The sequence below is a fragment of the Crinia signifera genome, chromosome 1, assembly GCF_055691185.1.
Source record: "Crinia signifera chromosome 1, ASM5569118v1, whole genome shotgun sequence".
NCBI lineage: Eukaryota > Metazoa > Chordata > Amphibia > Anura > Myobatrachidae > Crinia > Crinia signifera.
The window spans coordinates 414,959,691-414,977,489 of NC_139217.1; the positions used below are offsets into that span (position 1 = coordinate 414,959,691).

At 39.1% G+C, this 17,799-nt stretch overlaps 1 long non-coding RNA gene across 1 annotated transcript in view; it reads left to right on the forward strand.

The window, feature by feature from the left end:
• Window positions 1–2,058, forward strand: part of LOC146017567 (uncharacterized) — a 10,924-nt gene extending 8,866 nt beyond the window's left edge. Inside the window, exon 3 of the long non-coding RNA XR_014450439.1 lies at window positions 1–2,058. This exon is cut by the window's left edge and continues 590 nt beyond it. This is a non-coding gene — a long non-coding RNA (uncharacterized LOC146017567).
• The last annotated feature ends 15,741 nt before the right edge of the window (window positions 2,059–17,799 follow it).

A 17,799-nucleotide genomic window follows, 5' to 3' on the forward strand; every position in this document is an offset into this window, starting at 1 on the left:
CCCAACCTCATGTGGATACTCAGGCCGGACCTGTAGACGAGAAGTGGTTGTTATCTTTGGTTATCTAGCTGTATGAGTATATCGGTTTTCATAAAGCTAGATAACCGAAAGTAAAAACTCCTTCCAAAACATCACAATGCAGGGGGATTGCTTTATTCACTGGGGGACACTGCCTGCTGCTGCTGGAAAGTGACTGAGCCAAGCCAAACGTAATGATAAAACACTTAGCATAGACCTATATGCATGCTGATTTTATATACAGTGTGTGTATATATATATATATATATATATATATATATATATACCACATACGTGAATTATGTGTCCTTATGTTTAAGCATGGATTTCAATGAGGACCTGGTTTTATTAACAAAACCCTCATGGAAAGTGGATGGTAATGTATATGCAACCTTTCATGTTCAGCATAAAGATATACATATACTGATTTTTGTGTTTAATTCTGACTCTTTCACTGACAAATATTGGGCCTGTCTGGCACAAATGCATTGACATTAGATCATTTCGTATATTTCCCTCTCTCCAGGTAGAAACATGGTTAAATAGATGACAGTATAATAAGCTATGTGGCAGTGTAGTTCTTGCAGTGTAGTTGAGAGTGGGTGGGTGTGTGTGTATATATATGTATATATATATATATATATATATATATATATATATATATATATAATGGTTCTGTAGCTTCAACCCTAGCCTATATAGATAGATAGATAGATAGATAGATAGATAGATAGATAGATAGATAGATGTTTCTATATATATATAATGGTTCTGTAGCTCCAACCCTAGGCACAGTAAGGTTATTAAGTTTTGAATGTTTGAAGATTTTTAATTTAATTTTACAGCCATTATTCACCTGCAAAGTACAAACATTAAACCAAGTTTGTTCTATTTTAATTCCATCATTTACCTTCTTAATATTCATAAATAGAGGAATAAAAGAGTGGAACAAATATGAGAGCTGAAACAAATGTACTTATTCTATTTAGAAAATGCAAGGACAGATGCTTGTCAATTGTGCATGGGTCTCCTTGAGGAAGTCAGTGGAGCATAAAGCCATAATGGAGAAGAGCTCGCCTCCCCCTTGTCAAAGTGTTAAAAAATGTTCTGTCTCACTCTGCTCCTAGCATTGGGAATGAAAGTGACATTTACTCCCCCAAAAAACCTCACGTGTGCTCCTCCTCTACCCCTGCCTGTGACTGCTGGGTGAGCTTGGGCAGATCTGTCCAGGAAACATCTCTGGCATCCCAAACTGCAATAATAATACTAATAATTAGGAGGTAGAGACAAGTGACACAAATGGGAAGGGGGAGGAGAAAGGAAGGTGGCTCTGTCCTGCCTAATTGATTCGGTTTAAACGGAATGCAGGAGATGTGAACGGCTGGACGCTCCTATTCCCACGCTCGGGGGCAAGTGGCAATGCTATGCCCTGACTAGCCTGTGACAGACAGCCTTGCAGGAGGGGGGTGGGGAGGTGAGACACAGCAAGTGCACCAACACCGCACTCATCTCAGGGCTTAAGAAAGTGCAGGCATTTCCCACCCACAGCCATCTGCAGGCTCCCCAATGAGAGCACCAACTGTTTAGCAGCAGAACAGTCTCTGTTTTTTGTTCATTTAATAACCACCAAGATGCTTATGCCATAAAAGTATAACTCCAAGAATAAATATTGGAAATGTTAACATGGACAGTCCCAAATTGAATATAATATGAGGTTTTTTTTTTTTTTAAATTCTTCCTTTTTTTACTATTTTTTTTTAAATATGTATTTGTATATTAGATGGCATGGTATGTAATCTTACTACTGATGTATAGAGAAGCTTACCAGTTTAGCCAGCATTACAGGAAAGCATTTAAAGTGTAAATCAAACAATCTCTATTCATTGAGTTTACTTAATCTGTTTACTAAGTGATGTGGTGATATGGCTCTTGTTAAATGCTCAGTTCTATTACAGCAGTGTTAAAGAGACATGCATTTCAAAATGTTGCTTAATCTATCCCCTATGTATTAGGCATATTAAAGGAAAGATTATACCTACAGTAGGTTGTTTGACTTTTTTCTGGCATACATTATTAATGGAGGGCTGACATTCTGTTGTTCTGCACAGTGTAAAAATATCATTGTAGAAACTTGTGCAGGACAGGATATGAGAGGGCTCTTCATTTTCTCCCAACCCTTTGAGTGCCAGGTGAATTTGTCCAAATAGGTGTGCCGAGCAAACATTTGTATTCATCATAGTGACCTGTAACGTTGACCTCATATAAGAAATAGGATTTATTTTTACACATTTTTTTTATTTGAATTGATATAACAAATGTGAGCGGCGCTGGGATTTTTTGCGGATATTTTGCACATCCCTGCCAGAGGTGTTGGCACTCAAAGGGTTAAAAAAATGTAATATATCTACGTGGGAATATTTGTATAGCCGATATGCCATGCCCTATAGAATGCCTTTCATCTTCATACGGTGGCAGATGTGTTTTTACAGCTTATTAACTATAGGCTTCAAAGGCCTTGTGTAAAACCGAATCCAATGTTTTCTAAATGTATTATCATATATATTATATCATTGTATATATTTAACATAGGCTTAAATGCTGCCGGATCAAGTGTATGTTGAAAAGTGTTTTTTAATAATTTCCATAGAGTCACACACACAGTATCATTATAATCAATGCAACACATAAGGGCCTGTATATTCATCCACTGAGAACCCAAACACAGAGTTTCACAATTATAGCAACATGGGGTCTATTTATTAAACTCTTTGGGCTGCAAAACGAGGCCAAAAGGGGAGCAAGTGGTGCTTTGGGATTGATCAAAGAAACAAAATCCCATTATCATTTTAAGCAATAGATTTCATTAGCTAAAGTTCCTTTATTCTGCTAGAATGGAGTGTCGAAGAAAAAGGACACCAAAGAACAAAAATAATATGTAGAACCCCATAAAGTGTGAAAGGGGCTAGGACACAACAGCTCCATAGGAAATGCTACTGGCTTATGGTTTTGCAGGACAGTTACATAAATCGTATTCAAGACTTAAAGTGAATGTGATCACATGACTTAGTAGAATTTTTTTGCTAAAAAAAAAAAAAGTTGTGTTATTTCTAAAAACTGACGATAATTAACTTGTCACCTAATAGATGCATGTTTGAGCCCTCATTATGTTCTATACAGTCTGGCTGACTGACTGGGCTTAATGAATTGAATGCCCTTACATCTTATTGATGTTATTATGTTACTATTCTTAAAACGTCAATTTTTATATACTGTATATTAAGTGTTTTAGAATGTGTCAGAATGTATTCTCCTGTAATGCAGTATGGCTGTAGTTTGGTTGTTTTTCTCCATGTGATTGTTTAGTGTGTATATATATATAGCGTTGATGTATGTGAGGTGTGACTTTACTACATGGAGTAGACTGATGATCAGTGAGCAGTAGACTTCATTAGCTTTTGTGAAGGAGAGTCGCATCTCTCAGTGGTGTTTACCCAAATATAGCAAGTTGTCCATCATGTCAACATCATTTGTATAGGTTTTCTATTTAAATGACAATGTTGTCCGTTTTGGAGACTCATTTTGTCTATTATGTTTTTTGCTGTTTGTAGTATGTATGTAGTATGTTTGAAATCTTTGCTACTCCCACACTGATTCTATTATGTAGTCTAGGAGAATATACTCTAAAGCACATACATTTAACTGAATTATAATGAAGCAATTCTACATAAGCAGCATATTTTTTATAGTATCTATCCCTTTCTATCTATCTATCTATCTATCTATCTATCTATCTATCTATCTATCTATCTATCTATCTTTCTATCTATCTTTCTATCTATTTATCTCTTCCTCTCATTTATCTATTTCTCTTATACATCTATGTATAAAACATGAACTTAGATGACCAAAATTGAGCAGAATGTGTGCTAAGAAATACATTCCCTGTTTGCTTCATGTGTAAAGAACAGCAGACTGCAGGCTTTGGGCCTACTGGATATGAAACAAAAGCATAGACTGTGGAACATTGATAGCATCGCCCAGCCTTTTCTTAATGTTTTTGGATGGGTGGCTCTGTATCTTCAAAGACAGGCAATTTAAGCACCGACATATTTTGTTTTCCTTATTTTGCCGTTTTAAGTCAGTAAACCATTCCGTGGCACTGATGCGGGTGTAATTTATATATGATCATTGCACTCCCAGTGTGATTTGTTAGACGTGTCCTACGTTCATATTTCTATATGGTGTTTCTACTCAGAACATCAGGCATATTTGTTTATTCAGAGATAGGAAGGTACGATTTGGTTGTGTATGGATAGTAATGACACTGACTGTTAGAACGTGGTCACAGACCTTATTAATAGAAACGACTTTAATGTCACACTGTGTTCTCTTTGTAAAATCACCCGTAGTTTATGAGTATATTGCTATACCTCCTTTTTGACATTTTTAATAACACAATTTGTAGAGTTTTTTATAATATTGTAAGGTAAACTCGTTAAATTCATAGTCTGTAAAAGGTCTGAGGTCTTATGTATATGAAATTGGGATTATTCTTAGTGGCATTGATATGATTTAGACCCTGATATCCCCCACAATATTTGTACAATGCTTTTGTTTAGCAGTTATCAGGCTTGCTTATACAAGGCAATATTTCCAGTCTGTGATTACAAAGGGGCATACTCATAGTGGACATGTAGATAATAGGGTTCAAGTTAAGCTGGATACAAGCTGCATTCTGATGTGTAAAATGTGTATTTTGCTCATATGCATAGTAAGCACTGCTTACGTGTACCATGTGACGCCAGTCACATCCTGCATTTATAACAGCTTGCATTTAATTATGAAAAGTCAGATCATGGGAAGGTGAGAGCTTGTATGTGTGACCCCAAAAAACAACACGGCCATGTTGGCACATATGTGACATATGAAGACACATATGTGCCTCAGGAGATTTGTGGGTGCATCAACCTTGAAACTTGGTGTTCTGCATCAGTGTCTCATTGGCTGACTGCATTTAAAAACCTTCCCACTACAAAAAGAAACAATGCTAAGTCTAAAACATTATGATATACTATAAATAAAGTGGTTGTGGAGAAATAATTGCATTACTTAACTTCAAGCAGATTCACGTTTGTTTGTTTGTTTGTTAAAGGGTAATTATCAGAGATTTATTTTTAATTGCAAATACTACTGATGTGTCCTGTCATAAAACACAGGGCCATTCACCACTGATGTGTCCTGTGATAACAGACTTGTATACACTACTGACGAGTTATGTCATAAAACGGGCATATACAGTGCCAGATTAAGCCTTCGGGGGGCCCGGGGCACTTTATACAGGGGGGGCCCCTTGCACTTGTCATTACTGGCCGCAAACTGCATGGGGGAATATTACACTGTCAAAACACAGAGTAAAGGCAATATAAACTTGGTCAATGGATAACTTCAGGGGATATATATATATATATATATATATATATATATACACATACACACACACACACACACACACACACACATACATACACACATACATACATACATACATACCTCATGAAAAGCCTGTGTTTGTCCCTCTGCACCTTACTCTGTAGGAGACCTCACCGTCCCAGTGCTGCCTCTGATTAAAAACCCTCCCATGACTAGGCTGCTTCTGCTGTTATCCATGGGCCTGAGAAGCATGTAATGAGCTCCACCAATCAGAGCTCAGCACAAACATCTCAGTCTCTGCCCTCTGGTGCAAAGTGTCATGGGACTTAGTAATCTCCCAGTAATACACTGCACACTTGTGCAATCAGTGTGCCTTGGCTCTCGATGCTCAGCACCATTAATCATTGTCACATTGGTAGATACTGTAGGTGAAGCTGCAGCACTACCCCACTCCCATGCACAAAACCTTTAGCTAAAAATAATTAATTTTTTTTTGAAAAATACATGCCAACCACAGGGGGCCCCTAGCTAGAGGGGGGCCCAGGGGCACTGACCCCTTGTGCCCCCATTATAATCCGTCCCTGGGCATATACTACTGACGTGTCCTGCTATTACACAGGGGCATATACTACTGATGTGTCCTGCTATAACACAGGCGCATACTCTAATGGTGTGTCCTGCTATGACACATGTGTATACACTAATAATGTGCCCTGCTATAACACAGGTGTACAGTATATACTACTGATCTGTCCTGCTATAACACAGGCGCATATACTACTGATGTGTCCTGCTATAACACAGGGGCATATACTACTTATGTGTCCTGCTATAACACAGGCACATACACTACTGATTTGTATTGGTATGACATGTATATGACGTGCATACACTACTAATGTGCCCTGCTATAACACAGATGTATATACTACTGATCTGTCCTGCTATAACACAGGCGCATATACTACATATGTGTCCTGCTATAACACAGGGGCATACACTACTGATCTGTCCTGGTATAACACATGTGTATACACTACTAATGTGTCCTGCTAAAACACAGGTGTATATACTACTGATGTGCCCTGCTATAATGCAGGTGTATTAATTACTGATCTGTCCTGCTATAACACAGGGGCATATACTACTGATGTGTCCTGCTATAACACAAGTGCAGGGGCATAACTAGATATTCATAGGCCTCATAGCAAAAGTTTGTAAGGGCCCCTATGTACCCACAATTGTGATTAATGTAAATGGCACATATAACTTATACAGTAAAGATGGGCCCCATAGCAGCTGTACCCTTGCATCTATGGTAGTTATGCCCTTGCACAAGTGTATACACTACTGATATGTCTTGCTATAACACAGGGGCATATACTACTGATGTGTCCTGCTATAACACAGGGCCTTTTACTACTGATGTGTCCTGCTATAACACAGGCACATATACTACTGATGTGTCCTACTATAACACAGGGGCAAATATTACTGATGTGCCCTGCTATTACACAGGCGCATATATTACTGATGTGTCCTGCTATAACACAGCTGCATATACTACTGATATGTACTGCTATAACACAGGCGCATATATTACTGATGTGTCCTGCTATAACACAGGGGCATATACTACTGATGTGTCCTGCTATAACACAGGGCCTTTTACTACTGATGTGTCCTGCTATAACACAGGCACATATACTACTGATGTGTCCTGCTATAACACAGGGCCTTTTACTACTGATGTGTCCTGCTATAACACAGGCACATATACTACTGATGTATCCTACTATAACACAGGGGCATATACTACTGATGTGTCCTGCTATTACACAGGCGCATATATTACTGATGTGTCCTGCTATAACACAGCTGCATATACTACTGATGTGTCCTGCTATAACACATGCGCATACACTACTGATGTGTCCTGCTATAACACAGGGGCATATACTACTGATGTGTCCTGCTATAACACATGCGCATATACTACTAATGTGTCATGCTTTAACACAGGTGCATATATTACTGATCTGTCCTGCTATAACAAGGGGCATATTTTACTGATGTATACTGCTATAACACAGGGGGATATACTACTGATGTGTCCTGCTATAACACAGGCGCATATATTACTGATGTGTCCTGCTATAACACAGCTGCATATACTACTGATATGTACTGCTATAACACAGGCGCATATATTACTGATGTGTCCTGCTATAACACAGGGGCATATACTACTGATGTGTCCTGCTATAACACAGGGCCTTTTACTACTGATGTGTCCTGCTATAACACAGGCACATATACTACTGATGTGTCCTGCTATAACACAGGGCCTTTTACTACTGATGTGTCCTGCTATAACACAGGCACATATACTACTGATGTATCCTACTATAACACAGGGGCATATACTACTGATGTGTCCTGCTATTACACAGGCGCATATATTACTGATGTGTCCTGCTATAACACAGCTGCATATACTACTGATGTGTCCTGCTATAACACATGCGCATACACTACTGATGTGTCCTGCTATAACACAGGGGCATATACTACTGATGTGTCCTGCTATAACACATGCGCATATACTACTAATGTGTCATGCTTTAACACAGGTGCATATATTACTGATCTGTCCTGCTATAACACAGGGGCATATACTACTGATGTGTCCTGCTATTACACAGGCGCATATATTACTGATGTGTCCTGCTATAACACAGCTGCATATACTACTGATGTGTCCTGCTATAACACATGCGCATACACTACTGATGTGTCCTGCTATAACACAGGGGCATATACTACTGATGTGTCCTGCTATAACACATGCGCATATACTACTAATGTGTCATGCTTTAACACAGGTGCATATATTACTGATCTGTCCTGCTATAACAAGGGGCATATATTACTGATGTATCCTGCTATAACACAGGGGGATATACTACTGATGTGTCCTGTTATAACACATGCGCATATACTAATGATGTGTCCTGCTATAACACATGCGCATATACTAATGATGTGTCTTGCTATAACACAGGCGCAAATACTACTACTGTGTCATGCTTTAACACAGGTGCATATATTACAGATGTGTGCTGCTATATCACATGCGCATATACTAATGATGTGTCTTGCTATAACACAGGCGCATATACTACTACTGTGTCATGCTTTAACACAGGTGCATATATTACTGATGTGTCCGACTATAACACAGGGGGATATACTACTGATGTGTCCTGCTATAACACAGGCACATTCTTCCCATAAAGGCTGGCTGCATCTAGTGTTTTTTTGCCAGCTCATTATTGCTTGCAAAAAGCCTTTTATTATTTTAATTTCAGTGAACCATTTGAACAAAAAATTTTTTGACCCCTATACATCTTTCTTTATATCTTATACATAAGTTGAATGCTGAGTCTCTTTATGTTAGCATAAACCTAGCTTCAGTATTATATCCATAACCAAATCTACCCCATTGTTTAACTAGTGTAAAAATGAGAGACAGATTCTATGGAATCCATTCTAATTTCATTTTACTAGATATCCCCAAAGACAAGGAAACAGGACTAAAGATGTGACACTTGGGACTTTGCATTAAGTCAGCCTGGTAAGCCCATATGCTATGGCAAAATGAAGCATATGGACATTCAATAATAAGACTTTAGCACTGCACAGGGTTAAATGAGGTAACATATAATTTCCTGCATCTCTGTGTGTGAAATCCCAAAATAAGTCTAACTGCAGTGTGATCCTTTCCTGGCAACATAATGAGACAAGAACTGTGCTTCTGAGAGTCTATTGATTTGTATCATTCTTTATGTATAAGTGCCTGCATGTATGATTTGTATGTTTTTACTTTGCAGATAGTAAACAATAATTGATTCACTAAAAGTTTAGAACTAAGAAACCAAAATATAGGATCTTACATTATATTAGTAAGCCCGTTCAAAGCAAAAGCTTCGAAAGCTAGTCTACTACCTTCTGTTTTTGTGCATGTGTGAGAAAGAGCTGTAGTTTCACTCTCTCTGCCAGAAGATGGCAGTGTTTCAGAGACTCACAGACACTCGACATATATATATATATATATATATATATATATATATATATATATATATATATATATATATATATATATATATATACCTAACCTGACGAAAATGCCAGAATAAAGGCATTGAAACGTTGCAAGTTCAACAGACTGCTGTGTATTTATTTGAAGAAGACGCCGTGAGTGCAGTACTCCCCCCCGCTACCTTATATATATATATAGATGATGAGGTCTTGTTTTCACTAGTGTGATGCCTTGTGGTGGTTGGATTGTGCTGAGCAGAGGGATCCCATGTTCTGGACTTTAACTCTAGTAATGTTAGGGACCCACCTGATGAGGTCTTCTGGCCGTGGTAGATAGGCCTACATTTTTGGACAAAAATTGTGTTAAGAACCTGATTTTATTCCATGTTAAAATGCAGAATTAATTTCAATTGTTCTGATTACCAGTGTTCTTATGGACCCTACACACTGGGTGACATTCAGGCATCTTCTGAGCGATTTTACTAAATCACTCAGTAAAATGCCTGAAAACGCACACAGCGATTTACATGCGCGGCCTGTCTGAGATTTATAACCTGCTTGTATGTCCCATAAGAATGTGTCTAGGTTAGGAGTTATGCCTTATGGCTTGATGGGTGAAATTATCTAGTATTACCTGGCATAGTGGGTATGGCTGCATATAAATACTGTGGTACCAGACCCATTCACCTTATAAAAGTGCAGGACTGTATTCTTCTCTGCAGTACTTACTCATGTTCCCAGGGCTCACCGTTCAATAAGCCCCACCCCCTCTACCAAGTGGTATGGGTCATTGGGTTGATCCAATTTAAGTTGACATGAATTGGATCAACCACTGAAGGTCGATAGAGCTTTGGACCACACTTGAAATAGGTTGACATGGCTAAGGTCAACAGGATTGGAAGGTCGACACAAGCATAGGGTCGACAGTCAAAAGGTCAACATGAGTTTTCTCGCATTTTTTTATTTTGAGCCGGCATGTGCCGACAGGTGGTATTTCATTCCCTACCATCCACTACTGCATGGTGGGAGAATAAAATAGTGTGCCGAGTCTAGCGAAGGGATGCGGTTCGCCTTGACGGTGTACACGTCTATTATGTCAACATTTGGGACAAAAAAACTCATGTCAACATTTTGACTGTAGACCTTGCCATTGTCGACCTAATGCTTGCAAACCATGTCGACATTCGCCATTTTGACCTATTTCAGGTGTCGACATAAGCGCAGTCAACCTTTGGTGGTCGACCCTATGCATGTCGAAGCTAATGACCGTATCCCCCCCCCCCCTCCCCAAGTATAACAGAAGTACACTCAGAAATATTTCCTATATTGATATTGCTTAGTGTTTTGACCCCTTTCTGACATTCTGAGCACATTATTACAGCAGGTGCTGGCTGCAACCTCAGTTCCTAATGCCCTGTGATATACCTTTACACTATTGCATCAGTAACACGTGCTAGAGGTCAGAGATTGTGTGTAAAGTTCTCTTCACTGAGTATATTATACCCTAATAGCCTATGGTGTACAACAGGAGGACGAGTCTAGTTAGTTATATTAACTGAAATCCAGACATTTAATTGGTAGCCTCTTAAATTGCCAACGTTATAAATATTTTAAATAAGTGTTTGTACAGATCAAATAAATGTAATTTGTCAACAAATAACCAATACACTTATTTGGTATAGTAAACAAATGATCTCCAGTTACTTTGTCTTTCCTAGCATAGCCCATTCACTAATTGCTGGGAGTAATGCTGCCATGTGTGGTTCTTGTATCTCCCTGGGAGCAGTAAGGAAGCAATGCATTTATTAAGTGATTGTGGGTTGTAAAGAGTCCTTATGGGACAGGCTTGCTACTGGCTTTTGGTTTACATGACAGGTTTACTGACTTGTTACAGGACTCTTTATTTGCATTACACCAACATGATGCGGGTTTTTTACACGTGTCAGACTTAGTTCAGCTCCAACTGGAGGGATAGAAAACCTTGTTTATTTACATTACAAACAAGCATTCACGTCCAAGTGGCTGCAGCGTTTATTGCCAGTCTGGGAGTCCTATTTACCTAGAGAGCCTTTGTCTACCACAATTAACATTTACATTACAAAGTGTGCGGTTTCCTTTCTCAAGCTGGTTCAATTAAGACAATAATATGTTTGCAGGGAGGTCTATTGTTTACCAAAAGCACTCAGTGGAGTCAAATGACTCCACTCTCTCCTGTCATACAGTCGTTTGATGCTTTAACTAAATATATCCTGTCCGTTTATCTCCTACTGAATCGGTGGTCGTCTCTTTTAAGAGGATATTGGGGAAATGTACACATCTATTTCTCATATGATGTTGCCATGGGCAACCAATCAGCACCTACTTCTTATTTATTTACCACCCTCTGGAAGATAATATACAGGATCTGATTAGTTGCCCATAGCAACATCACATGTGAAGTAGAATACACATCTTAGTTAAATTCTCCCAGTATCTGATTGGTTGCCCATAGAAACTAAATGTACCCCCCCCCCCTCTCTCTCTCTCTCTCTCTCTCTATATCATATATGCTTGTACTTATGGACAATACAGTACAGTACATATGGGAGCCCTGTGCCTTGTCTTGTCTGCTATCTAGTACTGGGACGTGGAATGGAAATAGTTTGGAAAATGCTGCCTTGATTCCTGCCTTTGTGAATTCTATTTGTGTCTGGAATATTTTGTTTGGGAATTGGGCAAAGTGTAAAAGAAGTTTATCTAGAACAGCTCCACTTTGTAAAACAGTTGGAGTGGAGTTGCAGGTTGCGTGAGTGTGCATGTTAACTAGTGGGAACCAGGGCTTATTCTTTGTGCAAGAGGGAACAGCAGATTGCCTTGCAAGGCCAATGCTAAAAAGACAGCTGAATTTAACACCATCTGGAAGAAAAGGTCCCTTCACCACTTTCTCACACCGTCAGACAAAACTAGTCTCTCTTGTTCTGGGCTCTTGTCTATACAGCCATACAATACTGAGTCATTATACTTTTGCTGAGAGAAAATATGAGAACACAATATGTGTAACCAGTGAATGACCAAGTTCCATTGTGCCTGCTTAAGTCGATTGAAATCTACGTCTAGAGCCATGAATGGTTGTATTGTCTCCCTCACCGGGGCTTTACTAAATGTCAGCCCAGTGTAAAGAAAATCTTCAAGCCTGCAAATAACGTACCAGATCTCAATTATAATATTTTCCCACACTAGAACTAATATCATTGCAAGGCCCTACAATACTGAACATAACACAAAAAGCGGACAAAGGACTGGAGAAACCAAAATAGACCATGTTTCTGACAGTTCCAGTAAAATGTAAATATTCTCCTCCTAGTTAACTCTGGTGCATGAGAAAAATAAAGGATTATAGAGAGTGACGTCATAGGGGAGAATAAATCTAATAAATATCACTTTATAAGTTCAAAGTTCAGATAATCATACAAATACCTAAATGTACAATATCTATCTATCTATCTATCTATCTATCTATCTATCTATCTATCTATCTATCTATCTATCATCACCACCAAGAAAGCTATTTTATTATAACATATTGGGCTGAAAAATGAAAATGTATATAATAAAACAAGGCTGCCTGTTTATTAAAACTATTTATGTAGTTGCATTGATATTTTAACGATATTAACAAATGAAGCAACATAGATGTTAATTGGCTTGCTTTTGAATCATTTGAGGCTGTAAACTGTTAAATCATTAGAAAATATATTTATTGCACTACTTGACAGAAAAGTGTAGTTAATAAGATAAGTGATTTACTAGCAGAGCGATAACGTTATTATCACCAGTCGTTACTGCATCGCTGGTACAAACATTATTCAATTAGACAAAATGTATGAAGGCTTGTTGTATTCCAGCTCATTGCATCTGTGCTTAATACCCAGTTATGTCACTGAAGCATGCGCTCCCCTCTTCCTCTGTCCTCTGTGGGAGATTCATATTGAAGCATCACAGAACTGTGTAGTGCATTATGCTATCGTACATACAATACTGCATTCTTTGTGCATATGAATGCATCTGGGAACTCGGAACTCGGATCGCATGTCTTGTATGGAAAATAATAGCAATGTAGGTGTGGAACTGTGTGGTGTCTTTAGGGGGCACATGATATACATGACCTATTTTTCATTTTACACACACACACACACACACACACACACACACACACACACACACACACACACACACACACACACACACACACACACACACACACACACACACACACACACACACACACACATATACTTTGTCTTCCTTTCTTCCGCTAGATAATTGTGTAGACTTCAAGACTATAAGCAACAAACAAAATTCTACTCAGCAGAAGTATTGATGACATAACCTTTCTACTGTGTTGTTATTCTAGTCACATTAACAATATAATACTCAGCAGAAGTATTGATGACATAACCTTTCTACTGTGTTGTTATTCTAGTCACATTAACAATATAATAAGAGAGCAGGTGAGAAGATAATATATGTGTATTACAGAAGTTATATCTTGAGCCTCACGTGCTCAATGCCTCCAATAAGACTGAGTCACTATCCAGGCGGATTGTACAGTATTACTATTAATATTGCAGGGTGCTGATTGTTGTGTAAGTGTATGTTCGTGACTATTGTGTAAGTGCATGGTGCTGATTGTTGTGTAAGTGCATGGTGCTGAGTGTTGTGTAAGTGCATGGTGCTGATTGTTGTGTAAGTGCATGGTGCTGATTTTTGTGTAAGTGCATGGTGTTGATTGTTGTGTAAGTGCATGGTGCTGATTGTTGTGTAAGTGCATGGTGTTGGCTGTTGTGTAAGTGCATGGTGCTGATTGTTGTGTAAGTGCATGGTGCTGGCTGTTGTGTAAGTGTATGTTCGTGACTATTGTGTAAGTGCATGGTGCTGATTGTTGTGTAAGTGCATGGTGCTGACTGTTCTGTAAGTGCATGGTGCTGACTGTTGTGTAAGTGCATGGTGCTGAGTGTTGTGTAAGTGCATGGTGCTGATTGTTGTGTAAGTGCATGGTGCTGATTTTTGTGTAAGTGCATGGTGTTGATTGTTGTGTAAGTGCATGGTGCTGATTGTTGTGTAAGTGCATGGTGTTGGCTGTTGTGTAAGTGCATGGTGCTGATTGTTGTGTAAGTGCATGGTGCTGGCTGTTGTGTAAGTGTATGTTCGTGACTATTGTGTAAGTGCATGGTGCTGATTGTTGTGTAAGTGCATGGTGCTGACTGTTCTGTAAGTGCATGGTGCTGACTGTTGTGTAAGTGCATGGTGCTGGCTGTTGTGTAAGTGCATGGTTCTGATTGTTGTGTAAGTGCATGGTGCTGATTGTTGTGTAAGTGTATGGTGCTGAGTGTTGTGTAAGTGCATGGTGCTGACTGCTGTGTAAGTGCATGGTGCTGACTGTTGTGTAAGTGCATGGTGCTGAATATTGTGTAAGTGCATGGTGCTGACTATTGTGTAAGTGCATGGTGCTGATTGTTGCGATAGTGCATGGTGCTGATTGTTGTGTAAGTGCATGGTGCTGATTGTTGTGTACGTGCATGGTGCTGAATATTGTGTAAGTGCATGGTGCTGACTATTGTGTAAGTGCATGGTGCTGAATGTTGTGTAAGTGCATGGTGATGGCTGTTGTGTAAGTGCATGGTGCTGGCTGTTGTATGGAGTGTGGTGCTGACTGCTGCATATGTGCTGGCAGTTGTGTAAGTGTATTTTCCTGACTATTGTGTAAGTGCATGGTGCTGACTGTTCTGTAAGTGCATGGTGCTGACTGTTGTGTAAGTGCATGGTGCTGGCTGTTGTGTAAATACATATTGCTGACTGTTGTGTAGCTCATGTTGCATAGTGTTGTGTAGTGTATGATGCTAACTGTAGTAGAAAGTCCATGTTGCTGACTGTTGTGTAAGTGCATGGTGCTGGCTGTTGTGTAAGTGCATGGTGCTGGCTGTTGTGTAAATACATATTGCTGACTGTTGTGTAGCTCATGTTGCATAGTGTTGTGTAGTGTATGATGCTAACTGTAGGAGAAAGTCCATGTTGCTGACTGTTGTGTAAGTGCATGGTGCTGGCTGTTGTGTAAATACATATTGCTGACTGTTGTGTAGCTCATGTTGCTGACTCTTGGTATGGTGCTGACTGTAGTAGAAAGTCCATGTTGCTGACTGTTGTGTAGTTTACAGTGCCCGCTACTGTACACCACATGGTGCTGACTGTTGTGTAGCGCATGGTGCTGACTGTACCAGGGCCCACATTTTCCAAGTGAGAAATAAAGACTAGAAAGTTGTCACCAGATCACATGTAACTGATTGTCTATAATCAGAGTAATGGAGTTTATGCCTCAACAAGTGGCGAGTAATTACTAGCTGGCAATATAGTATTATTTCAAACGCATGGACCCATAAGAGATAATAGTGTGGTGCAGATACACAGGACAGTTATTACAGAACCTGTTAGGTATACAGCAGAAGCTAAAATGTGTACTTTCATGTTGTATATATACAAAAAACTGACGTGTGCATATATATAATATAGATAGATAGATAGATAGATAAATAAGTAGATAGATAGATACAGTAGATAGATAGATTATATATAGATAGATAGATAGATAGATAGATAGATAGATAGATAGATAGATAGATAGATAGATAGATAGATAGATAGATAATTGGTTCACGTGTTATGTGAAGAACTGTTTTTTTGTGTTGCTTGATTCCTATGATTACAGGATGAAGTCCCAGATCTATGACTGCCCTGTGTTACGCCCAGCAGGGGTAGAAATGATTGATGGTTCTGCACACAAGATTATGGTCTGATGTCTGACTTAGTTGTGAGGTCACTACATTAAATACTTCTCTCACTGTTCGTTGATGATGGATATTTCTCCTCTCTTACCACTGATAAAGGGCCTTATTTTGGTTCATTCTTTCTGACAAAATCCTTCTTAGATGGGCAAAACCATGTGCACTGCAGGTGGGGCAGATGTAACATGTGCAGAGAGAATTAGATTTGGGTGGGGTTTTACTTCAAAGTGAGATCTATATTGCAGTGTAAAAATAAAGCAGTCAGTATTTTCCCTGCACAGAAACAAAATTACTCACCCAAATCTAATTCTCTCTGCACATGTTACATCTGCCCCCCCTGCAGTGCACATGGTTTTGTCCATCTAAGAAGGATTTTGTCAGAAAGAATGAACCAAAATAAGGCCCAAAGTCTGTAGAACAAAGCAATATAACTGTGATACCAGCAACTGGTATTCCTATCAGTGTTATTTCCATGGGTACCCCCATATTTTGCTCACCTGTTACTGGATAGTACAATAATATCTACCTGTTTCTGTACTCGTTATATTGCATAGGCTGTGTAATTCGGAAATAGGTTTCAATTGTATATTAAACAACAGTGTCTCTTTTTTTTTTTTTTACACCGAGCACCCCACACTCCTAGCGTCGTTATCCTACAGTGCTATGAAGAGGATATCACAGTAAAATTCAACAGTTACTTACTGAATGCCATATGATACAACCCCACCGATGCCTCAATCACTGCAATAATAAAGCAACACATGTTTCTTTTTAGTTTGTGTTATGTGAGACGCGTCCCTTATGTATATTGTGGGGTAAGTGCCAGGTTGCAGAGGTCTCCCTGTCTATGCATGTGTACAGTCAGTGATCTCACCATAGGAGACTGGTCCAGCTCTCTCTGCTTCTGTGAGTAGTCTTCTCGCTGGCAGCTGATTGGTGTTTCCTAGGAGACGGCAGCTGTGTTCAGAGTGCTCAGTGTTCTGATGTATGGAACTCCTTACAGTGGATGTGATGTTGGGAGCGCAGCACTTCTCTGCCAGTCACATTAATCTAAACTATACAGCCCCCCTGTAGTTGTACCCCTCTTATTCCTCAAGATACAGGAGGCAGACGCCTAGGCAGTCACCTCTTGCATACAGGCTAATTTTCCTATTTTCTCGGATTTAACTGTATGGTACAAACAGGTACGGCAAGTATATATTACTGATTAAAATACAGAAAGCATTCCATTATTGTTACAAAAATCAGCTTGAACTCTTCCGGCAGTCACTCTTTGGTAACAGCAAGTAAAATTCCTTAACCCCCCCCCACACAGAAATGACGATGTTTTGTAGTATCTGCATTCATGTTATATAAATTGTATCCATTTGCAAACAGATTCATTTAGCAACATAAGTAAAATTGTTTGGACAGAGACAAAATGACCTCTTAT